Source organism: Gadus macrocephalus, chromosome 11, assembly GCF_031168955.1.
Source record: "Gadus macrocephalus chromosome 11, ASM3116895v1".
In the NCBI taxonomy this organism is placed as follows: Eukaryota; Metazoa; Chordata; class Actinopteri; order Gadiformes; family Gadidae; genus Gadus; species Gadus macrocephalus.
Window position 1 is genome coordinate 13,470,803 of NC_082392.1, and position 22,681 is coordinate 13,493,483.

At 44.3% G+C, this 22,681-nt stretch overlaps 1 long non-coding RNA gene and 1 pseudogene across 1 annotated transcript in view; one reads left to right on the forward strand and one right to left on the reverse strand.

The window, feature by feature from the left end:
- Positions 1–8,915, reverse strand: part of LOC132467408 (uncharacterized) — a 60,802-nt gene extending 51,887 nt beyond the window's left edge. Inside the window, exon 1 of the long non-coding RNA XR_009528016.1 lies at positions 8,560–8,915. This is a non-coding gene — a long non-coding RNA (uncharacterized LOC132467408). The remainder of the gene's footprint in view (positions 1–8,559) is intronic.
- A 2,047-nt stretch (positions 8,916–10,962) lies between these two features.
- On the forward strand, positions 10,963–11,085 carry LOC132468441 (5S ribosomal RNA; annotated as a pseudogene).
- The last annotated feature ends 11,596 nt before the right edge of the window (positions 11,086–22,681 follow it).

Sequence of the window (22,681 nt, forward strand, 5' to 3'; positions counted from 1 at the left end):
TGCATGTTTTGATTTGTGTGTGTTAATAAACAGACACACGGCATACGTAACTCTGTGGGGGTGCATTGCTCTCCCGTCAAGCCTTCACATTTTCCTTGTTGTTCCCTGTTTGTGTTTCAGCCACCTTTGTAATGGCGCATGTCGCCGATATATTCAATTGGAGTGATCTTGTAATGGCGACTGAGTTTGAAGGTACACAGCCCATTATATGTAGCGGCTCGCAATGCCCCACTTTGCTGAGCCGTATGGACGAAAACCTAATTATCTCACACCACACTCTCTTCAAACCCCCCTTGCTCATATGTGTTCTGTGGCTATAGAGAGCTGCTATAGACACATTTAAGGGAACACGCCACCATAAGCAATAGAGAGACATACTGTTAAAATCCCTGTATTGTTAAGAGTTCCTCATTGGTTCGATTTAGCAAAAACCGTGTGTTTTTTCCCCCCTCGGAGCAGAACCGTGGTGACGGTATCTAAGGAGGACTTTGCAGCATTTTTTTCTCTTGCATGCAAGTTTCACAAGAACAAAAAGTGTTGTTGTCATCAGATAAACCCGGGCGTCATTCATCAGATAAACCGGGGCGTCATTCATCTCCAGGGGAAAGCTGTAGAGTGAGGGGGGGGAGTCTTCACTGCACAAAAGTCATGCAAGCATGAATAGGCTCTGATTATAGTCTCCCCTGCTGCCTGGGACAAGTTCATTTGTAGATAATTACTTACACTACTCACTAGTACAGACATTTGTTACAATGACACCCTGGGTTTCCAACTGCAATCACTCTGACATTGTGCTCCCTTCTCCTTCCCATTGACAAACACTCACACTTTTTACCCCGTTGAATTGTATCGTTCTTCCTCGCGTCCCATCATTTTGAAATCCATGAGCGGCGACCTGCCCCCACGTGCCTTCTGACTCCCAGTGGGAGAGCACAGGTCAATACGAGGGCCAGGCCGGGTAATAACTCCTGTGTCCTTTCATTAGGGGCAAAGCAAACACGCTGCTGTGTACCGCTGGGATGGGGGCCTGCAGTGTCATGCTCAAGGGCACTCTGGGAAAATATATTTCCGTTCTGTACAAAATTTCTCGAGATGGATGTGTTTAATTGAATACTTCATCACAGATTTCGTTTCATTTTACGGTTGTTTTTTTCCGGTACTGACTAAAAATACATTTAGAATATGATGGATGCAGCGCGCCTCTACTCTTGTGTCAAACATCTTGACATCCTCAGGGTATTGGTGTTCTTCGCACAGAAATCATATCTTTTTTTTTTTTCATGCAGAAATGACATGGGTGAAGCGGACTCACGTTGTAACCCCTGAAATAACCACAACACATTTATATTGATACTTATTTATGTATGACCGAATGTATAGAGAGAGAGAGAGAGAGAGAGAGAGAGAGAGAGAGAGAGAGAGAGAGAGAGAGAGAGAGAGAGAGAGAGAGAGAGAGAGGGAGGTTGCTCAAGGCAGGGTTATTCAAATTCAAAGGAGGGGAGTTGAAGTCTTCAAGATAAATAATATTGCCATCTTTTCAAAGGATAATTCGATTCTTTCTGTTCTTGAGTGAAGGGCCTCAAAGACGGCAGCCCACGTTCAGTCTGGGACTTTGATTCAGAGACTAAACTGTGCATAGAGTATAAAGTATTCTGAGGCCAACATGAATCGTCATGTAACACATGCTGACGTTGACGTGTTTCTAATGGACGTGTTAATGTGCGGCGTGGGGATGAACACACAGAGACGTGCTGCGAAATTCTTCAGGGCTGTGTGGTTTCTAACTCAATACTCAATACATGAGTGTGTGAGTGACACACGATGGATGAATAGCTCGAAAGGAAGGAATAATACAAGAGAATGAGAGGCCGTTGACAGCAAGGAATTATGGACGCCATCATCTTTTTTTGTTCATACCTGTTGCCGAAGGCGAAGTTGAATCGGGGCTCAAATACACCAACATGCCGTCGCTAAAGAATACATGTTTGGTGCGAGGCTTGACATCAGAAATTGGTAAATACTGCAACTTTTTAAACTGATTTGGGGAAAATAATAAGTCAATTGAAGTTGTAAAGCTTCTGGGTACCGGAAATTAATTCCACAGTCTTTTGAATAAAAACGGTTGACCCCGAGAACATATTGCTAAAGATAGGCTACTTAATGTTACCGGACTAGAACCGATCACCCATGAGATACAGATGTGAGACTTGCCATGTCTTTCCCATAACCAGGGAATCATTAACACGCTTCTCTCTCTCTCTCTCTCTCTCTCTCTCTCTCTCTCTCTCTCTCTCTCTCTCTCTCTCTCTCTCTCTCTCTCTCTCTCTCTCTCTCTCTCTCTCTCTCTCTCTCTCTCTCTCTCTCTCTCTCTCTCTCTCCATGAAAGACTCCATGATGAGCACATTTCTCCACCCCACGCACAGCAGCACACATTAAAGAGCCTCTTGCGTGCTCACGCTAAAGAGGAACAAAAAGAACAGGCCCTTCTGCTTCCATTAATCCTGTGGTCCTCCCCCCCCACACACCCTGACGCCCCCGCCCCCCCGGCTCAAAGCAGCCAGAGCGTAGGGCCGTTTAATGTGAAGTTAAGTGATGCTGAGGCGCCGGCACCAATCAGAGACGAGCGCTGATGTCTGCAGAGCTAACACCGGCCGGCCGCTAAAGACAAGCCATTACCGCGCTTTTAATGAAGCGTCTCCTCATGATGCCATCTCTGCTTTTGATGTCCGTGAGAAGAACGCACACGTTTCCAGGGAAAGAGCCGGAAAAAGTAGAAAGAAACCATTGCATCTCGGAGCGGCGCGACAACGGACAGGGTCATTAGCGTTGAACCTACTCTAATGCACCGCTAGCACTGGGGTGGTTTAAACGCATTTGGACATTTACTCAATTTCGGTTCCGAACTTGATGATGATGATGATGATGATGATGATGATGATGATGATGATGATGATGATGATGATGAGACATTTTAAGGAAAACATACTCTAACTTCGACTCTAACGGTAGATGTTCTGGTTCTGCCAACATTACCAGACAAAGGATGCGAAAACAAAAGTGCACTGTGATCTAAAACTACTCTGAGTCGCCTTGGCGCTACAATATAAAGTACGCAAACTGATACGTTTCACATGCTTAATGAAATTACAGCGCTCTAACATTACCATGGATACTTGTCAATTGGAAAGCAGGGGTTTGCTCTGAAAGAATAAAGTCCCTTTTCAGTTGAGAATGGACCATTGCAAAGTTATTTTATTCTCCAAACTCGAAAATGTGAAGCATGCTAAATGGCTTCATTTGCCCGCAAATAAAAAATGTAGTAATGGCATGACTTCATAATCAGTGTTAACCCTCTTCTCGGGGGTGGCACTCAGGCGGGAGAAAAACTTTTGGCATGGCCAGGGGTCAATAGTTACATGTAATTCTGCTTAATTGGCAAAACACTTATTTACCTTTTTAATGCATTACTCAAATGGCCTGTAGGATTGTATTGCCGTTTTTAAATATGAAGATCTGAATCTGAGCAGAAACATTTCAATGATACAGATTCAACGGTGGGTTTATTTAAATAAATATCTCCAATAAATATCTCCAAACACACACAGACACACACACCACACACACACACCAAACACACACTCACAAACATACACACACACACCCACACCAAACAGACACACACACACCAAACAGCAAACACACACACACACGCACGTACGCACACACACACACACACACACACCAAACACACACACCCACGCACACACACACAGACCAAACAGACACACACACTAAACAACACGCACACGCACGCACACATGCACACACAAACACACACACACACACACACACACACACACACACACACACACACACACACACACACACATGATGGAGTACTATACAGGCTAATGCTGCCGCACGTAATTAAAGTCATTGTTCTGCATTTGAAACGAGACATATATTCACCACTGAACAAGGAATCATCTTTTCTAGACTGGTGTTTATGTTGATCTGTGTTTTGCTAGTTGTCAAAATCGACTTAACAAGGTTTACATTCTTCTCTTAGGCAGCATCACTGAATTATCTATGATGTTCAGATCCCTGTGGTAAAAAGCCAGTGGTTTGTGTATCATATATGTGTCGAGATCTCTGTGGTATGAAAGCCAGTTGTTTGTATTATTATGTCTTTCACAATATCAAGCAAGCAACATCTGAAAATCTGATTTACAACATGCTCTGTCATCGTAACTATGAACAATGGTGTTTAAGAGCTTGTCCCTCACAGGACTGAGAGAACCGCATTTGTCTCACAGTGGGGAAAAAGAAGCAGGTTTGTGTCGTCGAAGAGCACGGCTTTTATTCAGCAGAGAGAGGGCGAAGGAGAGAAAGGGAGAGGGAGGGGGGAGAGAGAATGATGAAGGGAGCAAGAGAGAGAGTGAGGGAGGGAGGTAGAGTGAGGGAGAAAGAGAGAGTGAGGGAAGGAGAGCAAGAGTGGGAGAGAGAGAAAGAGCGACTTGCAGCTTTCATAGTTCACTCATCGCTCAACTTGGTTTCTGACCTACTAGCTCCCCCTGCTGTTTAACTTGACTGTTTATAGTGTCATGGCCTCATGATCATATGGGTGTGCTGTAAACAGACTGAAGGAACTTTAAAACAGGCCTATCATTTATCCACAATCAGCCAGGGGATGCTGAGTGAACGGTGGAGCTAGCAACAGTGGGAGCATAGAATATATCTTTCTACTGGGTTTGTATTAATGCAATAAACCCAGCATGGTTATTACATTACAATTATCATTTCACTGAGATCCCCAGAGACTTACAGAAGGTGCACAGCTAGCGAGGATTATGATCACCTTATGGGGTTTTCTCTCTGCAGGCTCCACGGCCCACTCGGCATCAAAGAGCCGGGAACAGGAAAAATAAAAGGTTTTAATCTCAAATGTCTCTCTCTCTTTCTCTCTAAACTGGAATTATCTCTCCCCCTTAATCTTCACGCTACGAAACATCTGATTTCCATAAGTGCCGCCTACTACCGCAGATTGTCTTCTGCCCGCCCACTGGAACGCGGGCTCTATAGCAGGTCTGCTTATGCAGTCCTGCGCTATAAACCGAGCATTGTTCAGCGTGTGGGAGCCCACGTTGGCACAGCCTGACAGTTCATCTCTTGTTGTTTTTGGTGCACATTATTGTTTGTTAGCGGGCGCTACAGCTAAGCTCTTCAGAACGACGGGGAGCAGAGAAGGACGTCAACCGCACCAGGAAATAGATGGATTTCCATGTTAACATTGTGGGATAAAGGTCCACTTAACGAAATACAATTTCAAAACATGAACATGAGAATTGAAAGAACACTTTTACGCTACTGGGGTTGGTAATAACGTTGGACAGCTGGCCACAATCCTATGATAGTTTTTTTTTTTAAGTTATAATGAAATGTGCATGAAGCCTTTACCCTTATAAATCATTTGAATAGATGTTATAAAGTCTTCTGCGTTCACACAAAAAGATGCAAAAAGTTGACGCGCGGCACGATCCCATTCAAAGTGAATGTAGAGACGCGTTGCTGCTTTGCTGCCGCAGCACTTGCTGCCGAGAAAATGGGCGTCAAAATCTGATTTGCAGCGCAGCATGCCCGTGCCCGCCAGCGGGCGCGTTCACGTATTTGGCGGCGCGTCAAATGCTTCTCGAGTTGAAATATTTCAACTTTTCGGCAGCAAACGCGTGATGACAGCCAATCAGCGTTCAACAGCGTTGTCACTGAGGCGTTGCCACTGAGTGACATGCCGTAACAGCCAATCAGTGTTACTCCCTTGGAGTGAGCTTGAGTTCACTACCTGATCCAGATCAAAGCGCTAAAATGGAGGAGAAGATAATAATTGCAGTCTCCGCATACCCGGTGATCTTCAACACCACCGTGGCCAGTTATAAGTGTCCAATACATATATATATATGAGTATAAATGTCCAACCGAGAGATCCTAGCACCGATCCTAGCTAGCAGGTCATCAAACTGGGCCGGAGTCAACCTCAAAGCGCTGGAAGCGTTCGTCATCCAGACGGAGCTCCTGCAGAAGACTGTGAAATTCACCGAGCTCTGTACGGCTCCGAATGGTCTCATGAACCCATAAACGACGGGCATTCCGACGTCTCTCCCTCTTCCACAACAGGTAAAGACATGCAATGCTCGTAATGTCGGCCATGGTTGTGAATGAATTCAGAAGCACCGCGGGCAAAACTTGCCGCGCAACAAAACTGCGGCGCAGCAAAACTTTTGCCGCGCAGCAAAACCTTTGCCGCGCCGCAAAACCTTTGCCGCGCCGCAAAACTTGATTTGCGGCGCCGCAAAACTTCGGCGGCAACGCGTTCGGGCAGCAAATGCATCTTTTGGTGTGAACGCAGGGAGACTAAATTAAATTACTGAGAAAGAGTTTTCCAGCAGAGTTCTTTAAGCAGGAGATTGAATGAGCATATATGTATGTCGTCTTTCGCTGTAGAAAAACCCTAAACTGGAATGAATTGAATAATTCCTGCCTGAACACGGATAATTTAATTTCGAGAAGGAATAGAGACGTTTTTTGCACATAGGTGATGAGTGAGGCCAGGGCCGTAGAACCAAATTCTGGGCCATGTATATAGGAGGTACTGATGCCCCCCCCCCCCACCCCCCGAATTCCCCCTACCAGCCCCCTGCGCAGAATTGTTGAGGGGGGGTTGGGGGAGAACACAGACATAATTTCTTGTTGTTTTTATTCCCAAGGGGCCCCCCTCTGCCTTGGCCCCCCCCACAACTCTGTAACTTATAACCGCAGTCCGACGGCCCTGAGTGAGGCTACATGCTAACAGTACATAGTGCGTGCTGGATGTGTTGGTTTCATTTGTGTTAGATCCCTGTGTTCCCGATGCTTGACTACCCAGTCATCCCGTCCAATCATGTCATTGAGAAACCTTTTAACTCTTCCAGGTTTGTATAATTTTCTAAAAAAGCAAGTGTTCGAGAGAACATTCAGCCTTCCCCCGGTCGCTATATTGTTGTTTGATCTTGTCCCTCTGAAAAGACTACTGCTGTGGAATGTCAAAGTCTCTTCAAAAGTAGCCTCATGAATTAAGATAGGATATCGTATTACGGTTTCAGCAACAGTGTTGAGACAATGTCATTGGATTTCAGGAAACCAATTGGATATTTACACTACACGAATGAATAACTTTTAAGTTTTAAATGACAATTTGGCTTTTAATAAATATTAAAGGGGACATATTATACAAACAACACTTTTCCTGCATGGGATTTGGGGAGTGGTTTTGGGTCTCTGGTGCTCCGACGCGCATACAAAGTTTGAAAAAAGTCTGTGCATGATTTTTTGAGTGAGATATGCATCCTAGGCCTAAAAAAAAAAAAAGTTTGGTTCCTGTTGGTTGTCAGTTGAGGTCATGGGTAGGTAGGGAATTTATTTTATTTTTTTATTTTATTTTTTCCAGCGGCAGCGAATGATAGGTAGGTTGTTTTCATTTAAAAACGAGAAAATTCGCTCATCCTTGTACCGAATGAAGAGGTGCTGTACCAAAACGTAATTATAGTTTGCATCAAAAAAAAAGTTTTTTTTATTTTTTATTTTTTTTTTATAAAGCTCATAAAATAATTTGGGTCGCACATAAATTGACAGGGTCGGTCCGAAACCGGAACCAAACACTTTTTTTTTTTAGGCCCTACGTAGGAAGGGGGCACATGAATATTATCTCCCACTTCCCCACTCCCCTCCAATCAGAGCATAGCTAAGATTTTGTGGACCAGCGGACGAGCAGCTTGGGAGTACAATCCCTTTCTCTGCCGGACTGCCGCCAAACCGCCGGAGCTTTGGCGGCAGTCCGGAGGAGGAGACATGGAGGAGAAAGGGGTTGCACTCGGTGGCAGTCCGGTAGCTCGTGGCAGTCCGGCAGCTCAGCTCCCAGAGTACAATCCCTTTCTCCTCCATGCCACGGTTCATGGACTTCAGATATTCAATGCCAAAGTTCCTTTGCCCCAATTCTTCTCAACCATGGCCGAGATATCCCCCACTAGGAGTCTTTACTTATGAATCATAAAGACACAGTCTTTATGATTCATAATATCATCCAAGGCGCACATAGCTTTTGGCCGTGATATTAGATATAATATTATATTAATACCCATATATACCCAATCCCTTCTCCTCCATGCTGTGGTTCAGTCTGACAGCTCATTGGTCAATGGGCAGCAGTTAATTTGCATTAAAGCTACAGACACCAGAAACTGCGCATTCTGAAGGGACTGAAACAGAGAAAACACCATGCTATGTCTCCTTTAAGCATTTTTCGTAGATTTGGTAGATCCAACTTGCAATACCGGCTAGTGTAGGGATGTGTCATATCCCTAAAGTAATATTAATGCAATACACTTACTATTCTAGTCATGCACACACACACACACACACACCTGATACACTATAAAACCCTGCGTACGCACAACTCTAAGCAATCTTTGCTTTATAAATCACAGCGTGCCTACAAGTTTGCGCAGCTGAATCAGCTTCACGTTCCACCCTGTACACGCCCCTTTTTAACCATAAATGGTCAATGCAAACGACCTCATGAATGCGATCTGCATATAAAACAGACTCAGATGCAAGTATTATGTCTTGTCGGAAACAATGGCAGAAGGACTGAGAAAAGCAAAAAATTTAAATTTCACGGAGGTTGAAGTGGAGACACGTGTGGGTGAGGTGGAGGCCTGAAAAGTAGTTTTGTTCGGTGGTCACGGGATTGAGATCACTAACAACAAAAAGCAGAGTGGCAACATGTTGCCGCAGCAGTGAACTCTGTCAGTGGTACGGAGCGCACAGTCCCAGAATTAAAAAAGAAGTGGTCTGACATAAAGGTACATATTTTTTTATGAAGACCCTCTCCATCCGAATCCTGCCATTTGCATGGTCCTCCAACAGTGCCAGCAGTGCCATGGTGCAGCATTACGCACGGGGCTCACCGCTGTATTTATAGGGTTACGGTATTAAGACTGACCGAGAACACCTTGGATAAACAGTTTGTAATCACCCACGTAAAATGTTCTTGAACATAACCCCTTTTTGATGCCTGATTTGTCATGAAAAGCATCAAGAGGAATGGACAATAATATAACGATTGTGATGAGGAGTATGAGGCTTGGATTTCCACACTTGGGATTTAATTGACATTTGATTATGTGTTTACAGTGTCACATAAAAATATTATGTTATTGACATGTTGGACAGATGCTTTATTCCATACAGTCGCACCGTCAGTGGACAGTATGGAGTGACGGGATTAAATATAGAGAATTTAGATTTTGAATTTTCCTTTCTATTCTAAGGAGACGTTTCTGGAGTTATAACTGAGAAATAACACAGTTGACTTAAATTATTCTGATTACATAGATTTAACGCATGATACGGGTTGAAATTAAACTTATGAAGGGCGATGATAAAACATAATCGTTCTTCTCACTCTACATTTATTCTGTCTGACTTCAGGTCACCACCACACCTTGGCGCCTGTGTCGCCAATTCTCCTTTTCCTCCAAACCATGCGTACGCCTGGGTCAGAGTCTGCTTAGGGCTGCGCACATTCTCCCGTCAAGTTAGTTTTTTATAGATCACAACCATGGCGTGGAAAGTCACGTACGCCACTTTCAGCCCCGTTTTGTGCGTACGCAACGGTTATAAATGAGACCCCTGAGCTTTAATTCTTTGTACTTCAACCGATTCAGAAGCACCAATCCAAACATCTCAGCCTCAGGAACAAAGGAGGGAAGAAATTACCCCAGAGGCTAAACCAGCGGCGGCCTATTGTACAACGTGTTAATGTTAATTCGCTTTGCCTTGCCAGTCCCTTCAGTGTCCAACCCACCCCCTACTCACCACCACCACCACCACCACCCCCTCCCCAATCTCACCGAGACCGATCTGCAAAAGAAACACAAGTGGTGTGTGTTTGGCATCTCATCCCTGCTCTTTAACCCTCTGGCACTCTGAGCAGCCCCCACTTTTGGGGGTGTGGAGAGGGAGGGGGATGGGGAGGGGGGGAGAGAGACCCCACTAGTCAGTTGTGGAGAGGGGGGGGGCTGGGGGGGAGATCCACCACTAGTCATTAGTGGAGAGGGAGGGGGCTGGGGGGAGATCCACCACTAGTCATTAGTGGAGAGGGAGGGGGCTAGGGGGGAGATCCACCACTAGTCATTAGTGGAGAGGGAGGGGGCTGGGGGGAGATCCACCACTAGTCATTAGTGGAGAGGGAGGGGGCTAGGGGGGAGATCCACCACTAGTCATTAGTGGAGAGGGAGGGGGCTGGGGGGGAGATCCACCACTCGTCATTAGTGGAGAGGGAGGGGGCTAGGGGGGAGATCCACCACTAGTCAGTAGTGGAGAGGGAGGGGGCTAGGGGGGAGATCCACCACTAGTCATTAGTGGAGAGGGAGGGGGCTAGGGGGGAGATCCACCACTAGTCATTAGTGGAGAGGGAGGGGGCTAGGGGGGAGATCCACCACTAGTCATTAGTGGAGAGGGAGGGGGCTAGGGGGGAGATCCACCACTAGTCATTAGTGGAGAGGGAGGGGGCTGGGGGGAGATCCACCACTAGTCATTAGTGGAGAGGGAGGGGGCTGGGGGGGAGATCCACCACTAGTCAGTAGTGGAGAGGGAGGGGGCTAGGGGGGAGATCCACCACTAGTCATTAGTGGAGAGGGAGGGGGCTAGGGGGGAGATCCACCACTAGTCATTAGTGGAGAGGGAGGGGGCTGGGGGGGAGATCCACCACTAGTCAGTAGTGGAGAGGGAGGGGCGGTGGGGGGGGAGAGAGCAACCACTAGTCAGTAGTGGAGAGGGGATGAGGGGAGGGAGAGAGGCTTTGGGGGGGGGGGGGGGGTTGGAGAGAGCCACTACTATCCAGTAGTGGAAAAGGGAGGGGGGGCACAGAAGGACGGCCATACCACCCTGAACAAGCCCGATCTTGTCTGATCTCGGATGCTAAGCAGGGTCGGGCCTGGTTAGTGCTTGGATGGGAGACCGCCTGGTATGGAATACCAGGTGCTGTAATGGCGCGTTTCCACTGCAGGGTGCGGTACGGTCCGGACTGAGGCAAACCGAACCGTACCTCGCCCTGCAGTGGAAACGCGGTATAAGTGGTGTTTGGTGGTGGCCAATAGGTGGCACTCTTCCCGCTGGCCCCTTCCCTCATCAATCCCGATGCCCCAGTGCAGTGACGGTGACACTGTGCTGTGGAAGGTGCCATCCTTCGGAGGAGATGTAAAACCAAGGTCCTGACTCACTGTGGTCATAAAGGACACTTATGCCGCGTTTCCACTGCAGGGTGCGGTACGGTCCGGTTCGCCTCAGTCCGGTAGGGAGGGGGCGGTATAGCCCAGCTCAGTTCCGAGGTCGCGTTTCCACCGCCGACAGTACCCTTTATGGTAGGCCGGATGTCGATCGCCGCGGCAGCTACGTAAACATTGTGACATCATAGCAGCGCGACACAGTGTAGCCTGCTCAATAAAAACAATGGAAAAGTTGAACGCGACACATTACACCAAGAGCTACCATGGAAGTCGTCCAGCAACAGTTCCTGGCCTTTATGCTTTTCATATGGCAGTTAATCAACTTCCGAATGCAAGCTTTGTTTAATAATAATAATACCTCGAGGCTACTGTTTGTTTGTTTTTATCCCCACGTCGCCATCAGAAGTGACGATTCTGTCGACCAATCAACGGAGGGGGTGTGTAGCTCGAATTTTCCGGCACCCTTTCAGGCGTCTCAGTACCCCAACGGAGGAGTACTGAAGACGAGGGCAAAACGAGTACGGCTCAGTCCGGGTCACGCCCACTTTTGGCGTTGGAAACGCAATCCGTACCGCACCTTTGCGAACCGAACTGTACTGCACCCTGCAGTGGAAACGCGCCATTATTGCAAAGAGTAGGGGTTTCCCCAGTGTCCTTGCCCAACCAGGCTAATTAAATCTGGCCCCCCTAATAATCCTCCTGCACAATTGGCTGACTCATTAATTCCCTCACCCTCCACCTCAAGCTGGTGTGTGGTGAGCGTTCTGGCGCAGATTGGCTGCAATCTAGGATAAAAAAAAATATTTTGATCCTAAGGTCTTGTGTTTGTTGTCGTGCTATGTGTGTAAGGGTGCTTGATGCGATGAATGCGCGAGTTTGTGCCAACCTTGTACTGATTGTTACCATTGAGACGAGGGTCACAGCCGTTTAGACAGAAAAAATATATTTAGCTTTAGATAAGACCGCTAGTATAAAGCAAGTCATGTAGAGATAGATAGATAGATATACTTTATTTAACCCCAAGGGTAAATACTAAATAGTATACTTTAAAATAAACTACTAACATCATATAAAAAATGTAAAAGATCCTTACATCCGTACATGACCATGGTCCCCACTATCATCTGATGAACACATTATTTTCAATACGGTTCCTATATTGGGTTTAACACAACCCAGCCCGTATGGGAATGTACTGATGAGCATATTTTCTGTTTAACACAACTAATTGACAACCCCATCCCCCTACAGAAAGCTATCATGATTGATCTAATTTGGGAACGGCAGGTGGGGGGGATGCAGGTAGAGGTTGCGTTTTAAATGTCCCTCGAAGGACTCGCTGAAGCTGAAGCCATCTGGTTGGTAAAGTGAACCCTGAACACCCAGCATCTGTTGCTTGGCGCGGCCGTCAGGAAAAACCTCCAAGCGTGGAGCGCTGGGCATTACATCCTCTCTTGTTTGTTGGTTTGTTCCCCTGAAGAAATGTCAATGTTTCCTTATGATGTGATTCTAAGGTAAACCTATTGAATTAGTGTTCCGCAAAAATAACTGAACTATAACGAGTAGCTATAATATACAGAGAATGTTGCACTAAAATCGTTTTTATTTTTATTCAGTATCCTGTTTCAACTGGGTGGCACCTGCCGGTTATCCTTAGCAGACGTAATGCAGCCTTTAAAGGCCCACTATCAGAGCCCGTCTATGAAGAGCCTGGGCACTCCCTATACGCCCCATTGTACCGATTTTGGTTGTAGTTCCATGAGACATCCACTGGGGGTGATCGCGGGCGAGTCCAGATTGAATGGGAGTCTATGGAGCTAGATGGCTAATTATGCCTCTTTCACCTGCTTGTCGTTGAAATATCGCAAATTTTATTGTAGATTCCGCAAGTTCAATATAGATTATGGTTCAAAAGTCCAATGAGTGAGTACTTATGTCCTTTCGATTTCTTACAGTTTGGGCCGTTGTTGGCCATACACGCTAGCATTCTGCTAATGAATGCTGATTGGTCAGGGACGGACTTGCGACTGATTACGACCAGAGACCCCTCTTGACGGCATCTGAAGCTGATGCCGTGTTAACTTCGACTTTCCGTCAAACTCAATTTTTGCGTACTGTATTTACATTTTCCTGCAGGCCCTTTTATTTTTTAGATAGTATATATGGTGAAAGTACATGGGCATAAATGGAATTTCTTCAATTTCTTGTGTTCAATGTTCAATGTGTTATATACATGTACGGTATGACCACCTTAAATAATAGTCAATGTCCCGCTCAATATCATTTCATCTGTCATTGTCTATTTTTCGAAAATAAAGATAGTTTAAAAAAGAAATGCCTCGTAAATGTGCAATGATAAACTGCACTAACAGTGGAAACGGATTGTCCGTCTTTTCGTTTCCCAAGGACAGAAAAAGGTAACGTTCTTGCTTGCTCCTGTATGAATGGTCCTAGGCTACCTGAGGCTTCACCATGGGTAAGGAAAGTTGCGCTGGAGCCCGGGTAAATACGCACATGGCTTATTCAAGTTGCGCGCTAGACATTCTCGAAAGTGTCGAGACTCAAGCACTTAACTTACCTTAACCGATTGTTCCATACAAATGGTTAGTTAACGATTTAACAACTTCAACATCTGCTATTACAGTCGTTATTTTTTTGTAGGACTTGTGCTAATGACCTTGCACAGCGGGAAAACCATCTACACCACTTGTCATTGTAAGCTACACATGTTTGTCAAATGAGAAATATGGTCTGGGTCACATTGAAACAGTAACAGTTATATAACAATAATTATACAAACATTATACCAACATTGCAACAGGCAAGTTTATTCAAACATCACACTAACAAGAACACAATAAGAACAGTAACTAATTAAAAAAAGAGAAATGATTTAACAACACTGAACATACTGAACAGAGGCAGGGGAAAAGGACAGAGGAAGAAGACTTGTCCGTTGTCACAGCATCAAGGTCCAACTGTAGAGATCAAGAAAGGAAGAGGCATGAGGAGTACAACAGAACACTGCTCTCTAGCAGATTGTTTACTGATGTAAACTCAATTGATGCTGTTTTAAAATGATGATTCTAATCCAGGTTTCTATTTTAGGAGAATGAAATGGCTCATAATCGTTACTAAAAAAAAAAGCTTTATCATCGGCACTAGTGAGGATTAGAAAAAACACTCTCTGTAAGTAACATACATATGTAAAACATTTGCGCATTTCTTTTTTTTACATTAGCTCACTAAAACTCTGTAACTAGGGTATTAAACAAAAAAAAGCCTTACCTCCAACAGCTGGTGTTATCGTTGCGGGAAAAGGGAAGTGCTTTAGAAACTGCCGTAAAGCAGTACCTCTGACAGTATGACAATGTGTGACGTCATCGCATGTTTTTAACGCCTTTTTAGAACAGATACGTGACCTTAAAAAATGCAACATTCAGCTGAGTTTATTATCTTAGCCCCACCTTTTGATAGCAACTTTCAAATTACTTGACAAAAAATTACATCGTGAGAAAAGTGGATTCTGAGGATAAAACCCTGTTGGCTCCCATTAATTCTGGACTCGCCTACGAGCGCCCCGCGTGGTCAGAGATTATTACTGCAACCAGTCCAGAAAACCGGAACTAACCCGCGAGTGCCCATTCTCCTCATATTAGACATTAGCTGTGTTCGAAATCATTCCCTATACACTCGTTCCCTATTCCCTATATAGTGTACATGATTTAGTGCACTATATAGGGAATAGGGAACGAGAATTCGGACACTACGCTGAACATTTCTAAACGTCATTTGCGTCAGTAAATGCGCCGGGTATTTGTGTGACGCAGACAGATGCGCCCACATCATGTAAACATACCAGGCACTCACGAGGAAAGCTGGAGGTTGTATTAATGTTGAATGTTACATTTCCTTTTTCAAGTATTTTTTTTATTAATTTTGAATGTTAAATATTCTATGTTAAATCCCAAATAAATTGTTGACATTTCTAAACGAAAGCCGGAGACTCCAGCATTAAATGTATTCGTTTTCGCGGTTATTCAGCTTCTTCTTCTTCTCCGGAAAAACACGACCGCATTGCATTGTGGTATACGGGAGTAACATGTAGGGAACATCGTATGTACCCTATTTTAAGTCCACTATATAGTGTCCTATATAGTGGACCACTGAGAATTCGAACACCCTACAAAATGGCGTGCACCCTATTTAGTGCTCTACATCCATGATAGGGAACGATTTCGAACACAGCTATTCTCTGCCACTATGCAACTTCGGGCATTTCTTCGCTGTTTTCTTGGTTTTGGCACGCACATTTCTCTACACAGCGCCCCCTACAGCTTCGTAGTAGATATTTTACAACACTGTCGTAACAACTCGTTGACGACCCTTCCCCATGCACTTCTACGCGAGCCATGTGCATTTGTTTTCAAAGAAGCCGGCGAATGCGTGGAGCCATGTCCGAAGTAGATGTTCATAAAGTGTAGGCAAGGTTATACATTTTTAAAATGGTGTATTTGTATTGCAATAAACATAAATCCATCATTTTTTATAGTTGACGGGGAGAATTTATATCCTAGATTATATTTGTTTCTTCTTAGGTATTTTAGGTTGAACAGAACAATCAGTGTAAGAGTGTTGGCCAACATAATAATCTAAATAAACAAGAACCTGGATTCGGGGATTCAGTCTGTATCTGGGGGACGAGACAGACGACCAGCAAAACACCCATGGAAACAAAGTATATATGGTTGCAACCAAGCAAGCTAGAAACATACAGGGCACACAACAAAACGGTCGAGAAAACGATTTTTACAGGGCTCCCAACAAAATGGTTGAGCAAACACATTTGTACAGAGACTATCAACATCAAGAATACCACGAAGACAAAGTTCACCCAAGGGTACTTTCAATTATAAAAGCAACACGGCCGAGTCGGTGTCTGATTTGCAGTCTTCTTTTTCTTTCAGTTCACGCTATTCCTGAAAAGCTTGCCCAACGTTTACTCGTGTCTGGCCTCTCTGTCGGTCCGTCTCCCTTTTCTCTTCTTCTGTTCCTCCGACATTGGGTTTCTCTGTCTCTTTTTAGTCGGCTGATCTATGATGTATGTAACAATCCCTTAGTTACTTGTGTTTATATGGAGCCGGTTCCGTGTTTGGGGGTCTGTGCCGTAAAGCAATTCGTTACTTCGCGAGACCCGAGACTCCCGCGAGAGTGGGCGGCGGGTCGCCGGCAGAAACATATTCCTTTTCTCCGCCAAGATGCGCAAGGGGGAGTCGAAACAACGAACAATCGAACACAAATGTATAATAGAACCATCTCAACGACTCTTAGCCTTTTATATTAAGGTAAATCAAGCCAAAAAAGTTGCATAGTTCCCCTTTCACTCGTGTCTGATCTCTTTTCTGGTCCATTCTTCTTTTGTTCCACGACAGTCGCCTCTTGGGTCCCTTGTCAGTCGATTGATCCATGATGAATGCAACAATTGCCTCGTAACTGGCTGTTTATATCTAGCTGGTGACATGTTTGGGTGTGTGTCTGTGCCGTAAAGCATTTTCGAAACAACAATATGACTACATTTTCGAGGCGCGATTGGATACTTCCGCTGCGTCACATCCGGATTGTGTCGGTCCGAAAAGAGCAAGTTGCATATGCGCTTTTTCCTTGGAGAGGTGACATGGGGCAAAGACACACCCACCAAACGACCCAGGAATGGTTGCAGAACCATCAGAATAACTCTCAACCAGCATAATTAATGTAATTTTGGCTAAAAAAGTTGCATAGTGGGCCTTTAACAGTTATTGATCTGACAAGATGAAGGGTGTACCAACACGAAAAATACCTTCAACTGCACTCTACCTATCACATTAAGGCCAGTGCCAGTGCCAATGGTCTCCTGTTTAAAGATTCAAATTTTCTATATACAAGAACCTAATCATGAAATATAATATCCTGTTCGACTCTTCAACCTGATAGGTCCATCATCAGCCTTTATAGTATATTGATTTCTTAAACACACCTGAGAGCAAGGTCACCACAATGTGAAGAGTAAAGTAATAAAAGTCCATCCATTGTCTGGAAACTGGAGAGACCTTGCTTTGCCTTTCCTCATCTCTTTTTGTGTCTTTTCTCGCTTTTTTTCTTTGGCTTATTTAAAAAAATGAATAACCTTTCCAAACACATAAGACAATGAGTCTTGGGGTAAAGTACATGTCAGTAAAAAACTCCTTGCCCACGCAAGGATTCATGAGGCAATAAAAGAGACTAGAGAGACTATATTCCTGTCATGGATGCACCGAGAACAACACTACACCTCTAAACTCACGCACACCACAGAGATCTGTCATGCGTATTCATTTGTTCAGTATCACCTACTTGGATAGATATATACAGTATGCCTTATTTTCATAGTTTGTTCTTCCATTTAGGTCAAAGTTATGCTTATACGCCTCCAGGGAAATAAGCATCAGCATTGCATGAGTGTGCATTTCTCATGGCATCCTCCGAACCGGGAGGTCAAAACACGAGGTAGGCTTCAGGAAGCGGTCTGTGCGATTAATCACCATCCATGACTCTTTTACAATAAAGGGATAGTGGTCGTATGTTGGACTATAATGAAGTGTCGATGGGCTGTAATTAATTACTCGCTACATCTGGCTAAGGTGTCCTACATTCTCCTCCTACCCCCCTCTTTTTATCTGGGGGTAGGACGGGCGGGGTGGTGTTTATTGTTCTCAGGGGCATTTTTTTTGTCTTCCCCTCAAATAGAAAAAAATGCTGAGACTGCAGCACGGCAGAGCAGCGTCTATCTGACACCAGATGGTGATTTTAAACATGGTTCCTGTTTTTCTCTCCCAACTTCAGAACGATCTGTCTTTCTCTTGAATCTACCTCACGACGGGACTTCTTCACTATTCTCATGCTCTCCTCATCACTCTCTGCCTCGACGGCTGCTCAACTGTCTCCGTCGTGTGCCGTCTCTCTCTCTGCACTTCACTCGGTGGCACTAGCTTCCTCCGCTGTGAGACGGTGTTTGGGTGATTTGTCTCGACCTGCCACCTGCCACCGCAGCATTTATCAAACTTTTTAATGGCATTTTGTCGCGGGGGCTGAAGAGAATATAAAAAGACGGTGGATTAAAACACTGGAAAGCTCTGATGAGGTATCAAAATGTGGTAACCCATATTTTTATATAGCTTAAAATGTAATCATCATAAACTATAAAAAGGAGCTCCGCTCGCCTGGACATTTTAAATGGACGGAATTATTCTTGTTTAACAACCTTGCTGTAAATCTTAACCGGAGGTATCTCGTTGTTGCTATCTTGCTGGTGATAGCATGACTGGCATGTTATGGAGGAGGCAACAGAGTCAATAAGTCGGTCATAAAGTGCCCTGTTTGTTCTCACACCGACATGTTTCCATTGTCCTTCCCCCCCATTTCCAGAGATTTATACAGGTCACTCCTGTTTGGACAAAAACTATTAGTCGTGTCCCTCGTCATGCTATTGTCTTGTGGAACACAGAGACGTAATAGAGGTCAGCCAGAGGAGTAGGGAGACATTTAGCTGAAGCAGCACTATATATTTCATTTCACAAATCCAATAGACGCCGGTAATAAAGATATACAGGACACATTAACCGCACACAAATCCAAAACAATTCAAAGGTAATCTTGTGTAGTCTAGTTGAAAAAGGGAAAACGCAGCACATAAAACCTAGGGTGAAGGGCCTGGCCTACAGGTTAATGAGATCTTACCCCGAACGGATGGTCATAAAGCACCAGGCTTGGCCTCTGATTCTGGGATGTTACCAGAGCTGTCTCCACCAAGACTGCAGACCAGTCTCATAAAATACCTCTGATACCTTTGACGCTCATGCAGAACAGTTTGAGTTGCAGGAGTCTTTGAAAAACATCTCTTCACAGTTATGGGGCCTAAAAAAAAAAAATTGGTTCCTGTTGGTTGTCAGTTGAGGTCATGGGTAGGTAGGGAATTTATTTTATTTTTTTTATTTTATTCTTTCCAGTGGCAGCGAATGATAGGTAGGTTGTTTTCATTTAAAAACGTAAAATCATAAAATAATTTGGGTCGCACATAAATTGACAGGGTCGGTCGGAAACCGGAAATAACCAGGCCTTTTTTTTAGGCCTGGTTATTTCCAGATTTCCAGTCTGAGATCTTGTGTTATACATTGAAATAAACCTTTTTTCTATGTCAAGTATCAGACCACAATGGATGTGTGCCGCACCAAAGGGGAGGCTAGAGTACCTGCACGGAAAAGGCGGACCAAAAGGAGGCTTTAATTGTGTTATTTGGGGTTTCAGCAGGCAGAACAATGATGCAGTGTTCCTTTAAAAAATAATTCTGAATTGATAACTGATTCCCCCCCCCACCCCCCCCCCCCCACACACACACACACACACACACACACACACACACACACACACACACACACACACACTCTCTTTAGGGAATATGGGATTCGGCCCCATTCTTCATGACAAGAGAGCAGGAGCGGAATATGTTCCAAGCAGATACATACTGGGTCTGTATTAATATATTTATTAGAATTTATTAATATCTAAATGTAGATAACGCCCTCCTTTATGCAGCACTGCTGTTGCGTTACTGTTGGAAAAAATATAATAAAGAATTATCTGCAAAGAGTGAAACAATGTCTGAATATGATATGGCACAGGGCTTTCACCATGATACATTATACATAACGTTTCCTCTTCGCTTTATTAATGCTGGAAAAGAGAAAGGTTGTCTGACCATAACTACCAATGATGACTTACTTTTTATCTAATAACTGATAGATTCAGTTTAGGCTTTTCTATGATCAATGTGATAAGCTATTAATAATAACGTGAGGCAATCTCTGCTGAGATTTTCACTCAGCTTTTTTAAAAACTCCTTTGGAGTGGATCTCCTCAGCTGAACTGGAGGGAAATATTTATTACTTCAGGTTTGAGTGAAGCCATCAGAGTCTATTACAAACACTGTCCATAATGGTGCACTGATCCTCTGGCCCGGGCCTAAGCTATCACGCTCTAACAGGATCTAACAGAATTGCAGAAGTCTTTTAAATCCATAGACATAATCATTACTTTCACTACTTCTTTTTTTTTACGCACCCTATTTCATTAGCTATGCCAACTAGTGCAATAATTTCCCTTTAAGCTATGCCCAGAGATACCTCTGGCTGCAGACACAGCCCATTAGGAAGCAGAGGCTAAGGAAGCAGAGGTTAAGGAAGCAGAGGTTAAGGAAGCAGAGGTTGAGGTGGAGTGAGCTTTGCAGGTAGTTTTCTTTCCCACGCAATTAATCCACACAGACGGCAAACTGCTCAAAACCTCCTCCTGTCATACACACTCATTAACTATAATGGCTGGACTTGGACGCAAACAGCCCTACAAAAGAGAAAATAAGCTCTGCTTGCACACTGAAAAAGATGAAACATGTTCTAACCATGTGTATGGTAAAAGATGAAACATGATCTCTCCTACCTAAGGTGAAAAAAAATGAAGCAGGATCTCTTCTACCAAAAGGTTACTGAAGAGACGAGGGGAACACATGGAATAACGGCTCTATAAATAATACACAACCTCACTCTGTGAATGAAGCAGCTCTCTAATGCATACTTGTAGAGCATGTATTAAGCAAATATTATAATAAAAGCATGTATAAATATTAAAAATTTTACATATATATATATTAATAATGCTCAATGCAGTTAAATTGGATTATATTTTATACCATGTTATAACTAATAAATGATCAATGTTAAAATAATAACTCTGGATTAATTGTTCTCAATTATTAAACACAATTATCACCCTGGCAGTCCTTTAATTTCAATAACTTTATTTCATGTCGTTTTTAATACAGCCGCACCTCATTGGATTGAGGAAAACCCCCCAAGGATATTTCTGCTCATCCATATTCAAAGTGGTGCTCTCTGTTTCATGTCTCATTTAGCGCCCTCTGAAGATACTGAACACGTACGGAACATGACAGAAGAAGTCAGCGAAACATCGCTCACTAAAACAAACTCTGCAGAGAGTGAAGGCCGATTTAGGGTCGTTTTAGACGCAGAGACGTAAGCACGTAATTTACACAAGGGACTTGTTTTAGACAAGTTTTGACTTACGGTTCCTTTACGGTTCCTTAAGGATTGCGCGTGTTGCAAGGGGATTCTCCGGCAGAACAGTAGGGGGAGCAACGAACGAATCTGTGGGCGTGGAAGTGGAAATCGCTGGCTTGTTTATATTTATGCACTTCCAGTATTTTCGACGAGAGTAGCAGTAGCTAAGTTTAGGTTAGCGGTCTTTTTCCACACTCTGAACGATGTTAAGGTTGTTGTAAAACCGGAAATGTGAGACTCCTGAAAGGATGTGGTTAGCTGGCCAATCACAGTCTTTGCGAGCTGCGTAGGGCCGTAGTGTTCTAGTCGCATAGTCAGGAATTTTGGGCGACGCACTTAAGCACGTAAGGGGGGGTATTTTACCGCGCAAGGGGGGGTTATGTATCTTACGTGCTTACGCGTTACGTCTAAAACAGAGCATATATCGGCCTTTAAAGGGAAAAAAAACGGTTTGCAGAACAGAGAAAGAAGAATCAGATAGCCTACTATGTTGTCCAAAATATGAGGTGGCATTGTGAGGAAGGAAGTACAGAGAGAAAGAAAGCGAGAAGGAGAGGAGAGGGAGAGGGATGGAGAGGGAGTGAGAGAGGAAGAGAAAGAGAGGGCATGGGTGCAATAGAAAAGAGTGAGACAGGGAGAGATGAGTGAGGGAAAGAGTGAGAGGAAGAAAGAGCGACAGACAGAGTGAGGGAATGCGAGGGAAAGAGGGAGAGAGAGTATTTGTATTTCAAAGATTCAAGATTCAAAGGTTTTTATTTGTCACGTACTCATACAGGTTGTGCAGTGAAATGTTGGCGTGACATAATCTGTATTCCTGTAAAGCGTCCAGATAGTTTGAGGGGGACAACATCCCTGGGGAGAAGCGAGGATGAGTGGACTACTGGCCGCCGCAGAGAAGGCTTGAGAGTCGGGTTGTGAGGATTAGGTGAGTCGCTGGGACTTGGAAAAGCAACAGGTGGCGATAACTGTTAAAAGATAGAAAATAAACAGATGAACCAGTAAACTAATGAGGCACGGCTCAAGGTTCACCTGGACCAATGCCAAGATTTTCCTCACCAAATTAACAAATCACTGAGGGAATCCACAGTGCTCCAACCAGACCAAAAAGTTAGTGGGTCCTATTTAAACGGTCTGAAACGCAAGTGAGAAGCGCCAAGCGCAAGTAGCTTTGTGGGCAGTTCTATGGCGATGTTCCTATTTTACCGGCGCAAAAAT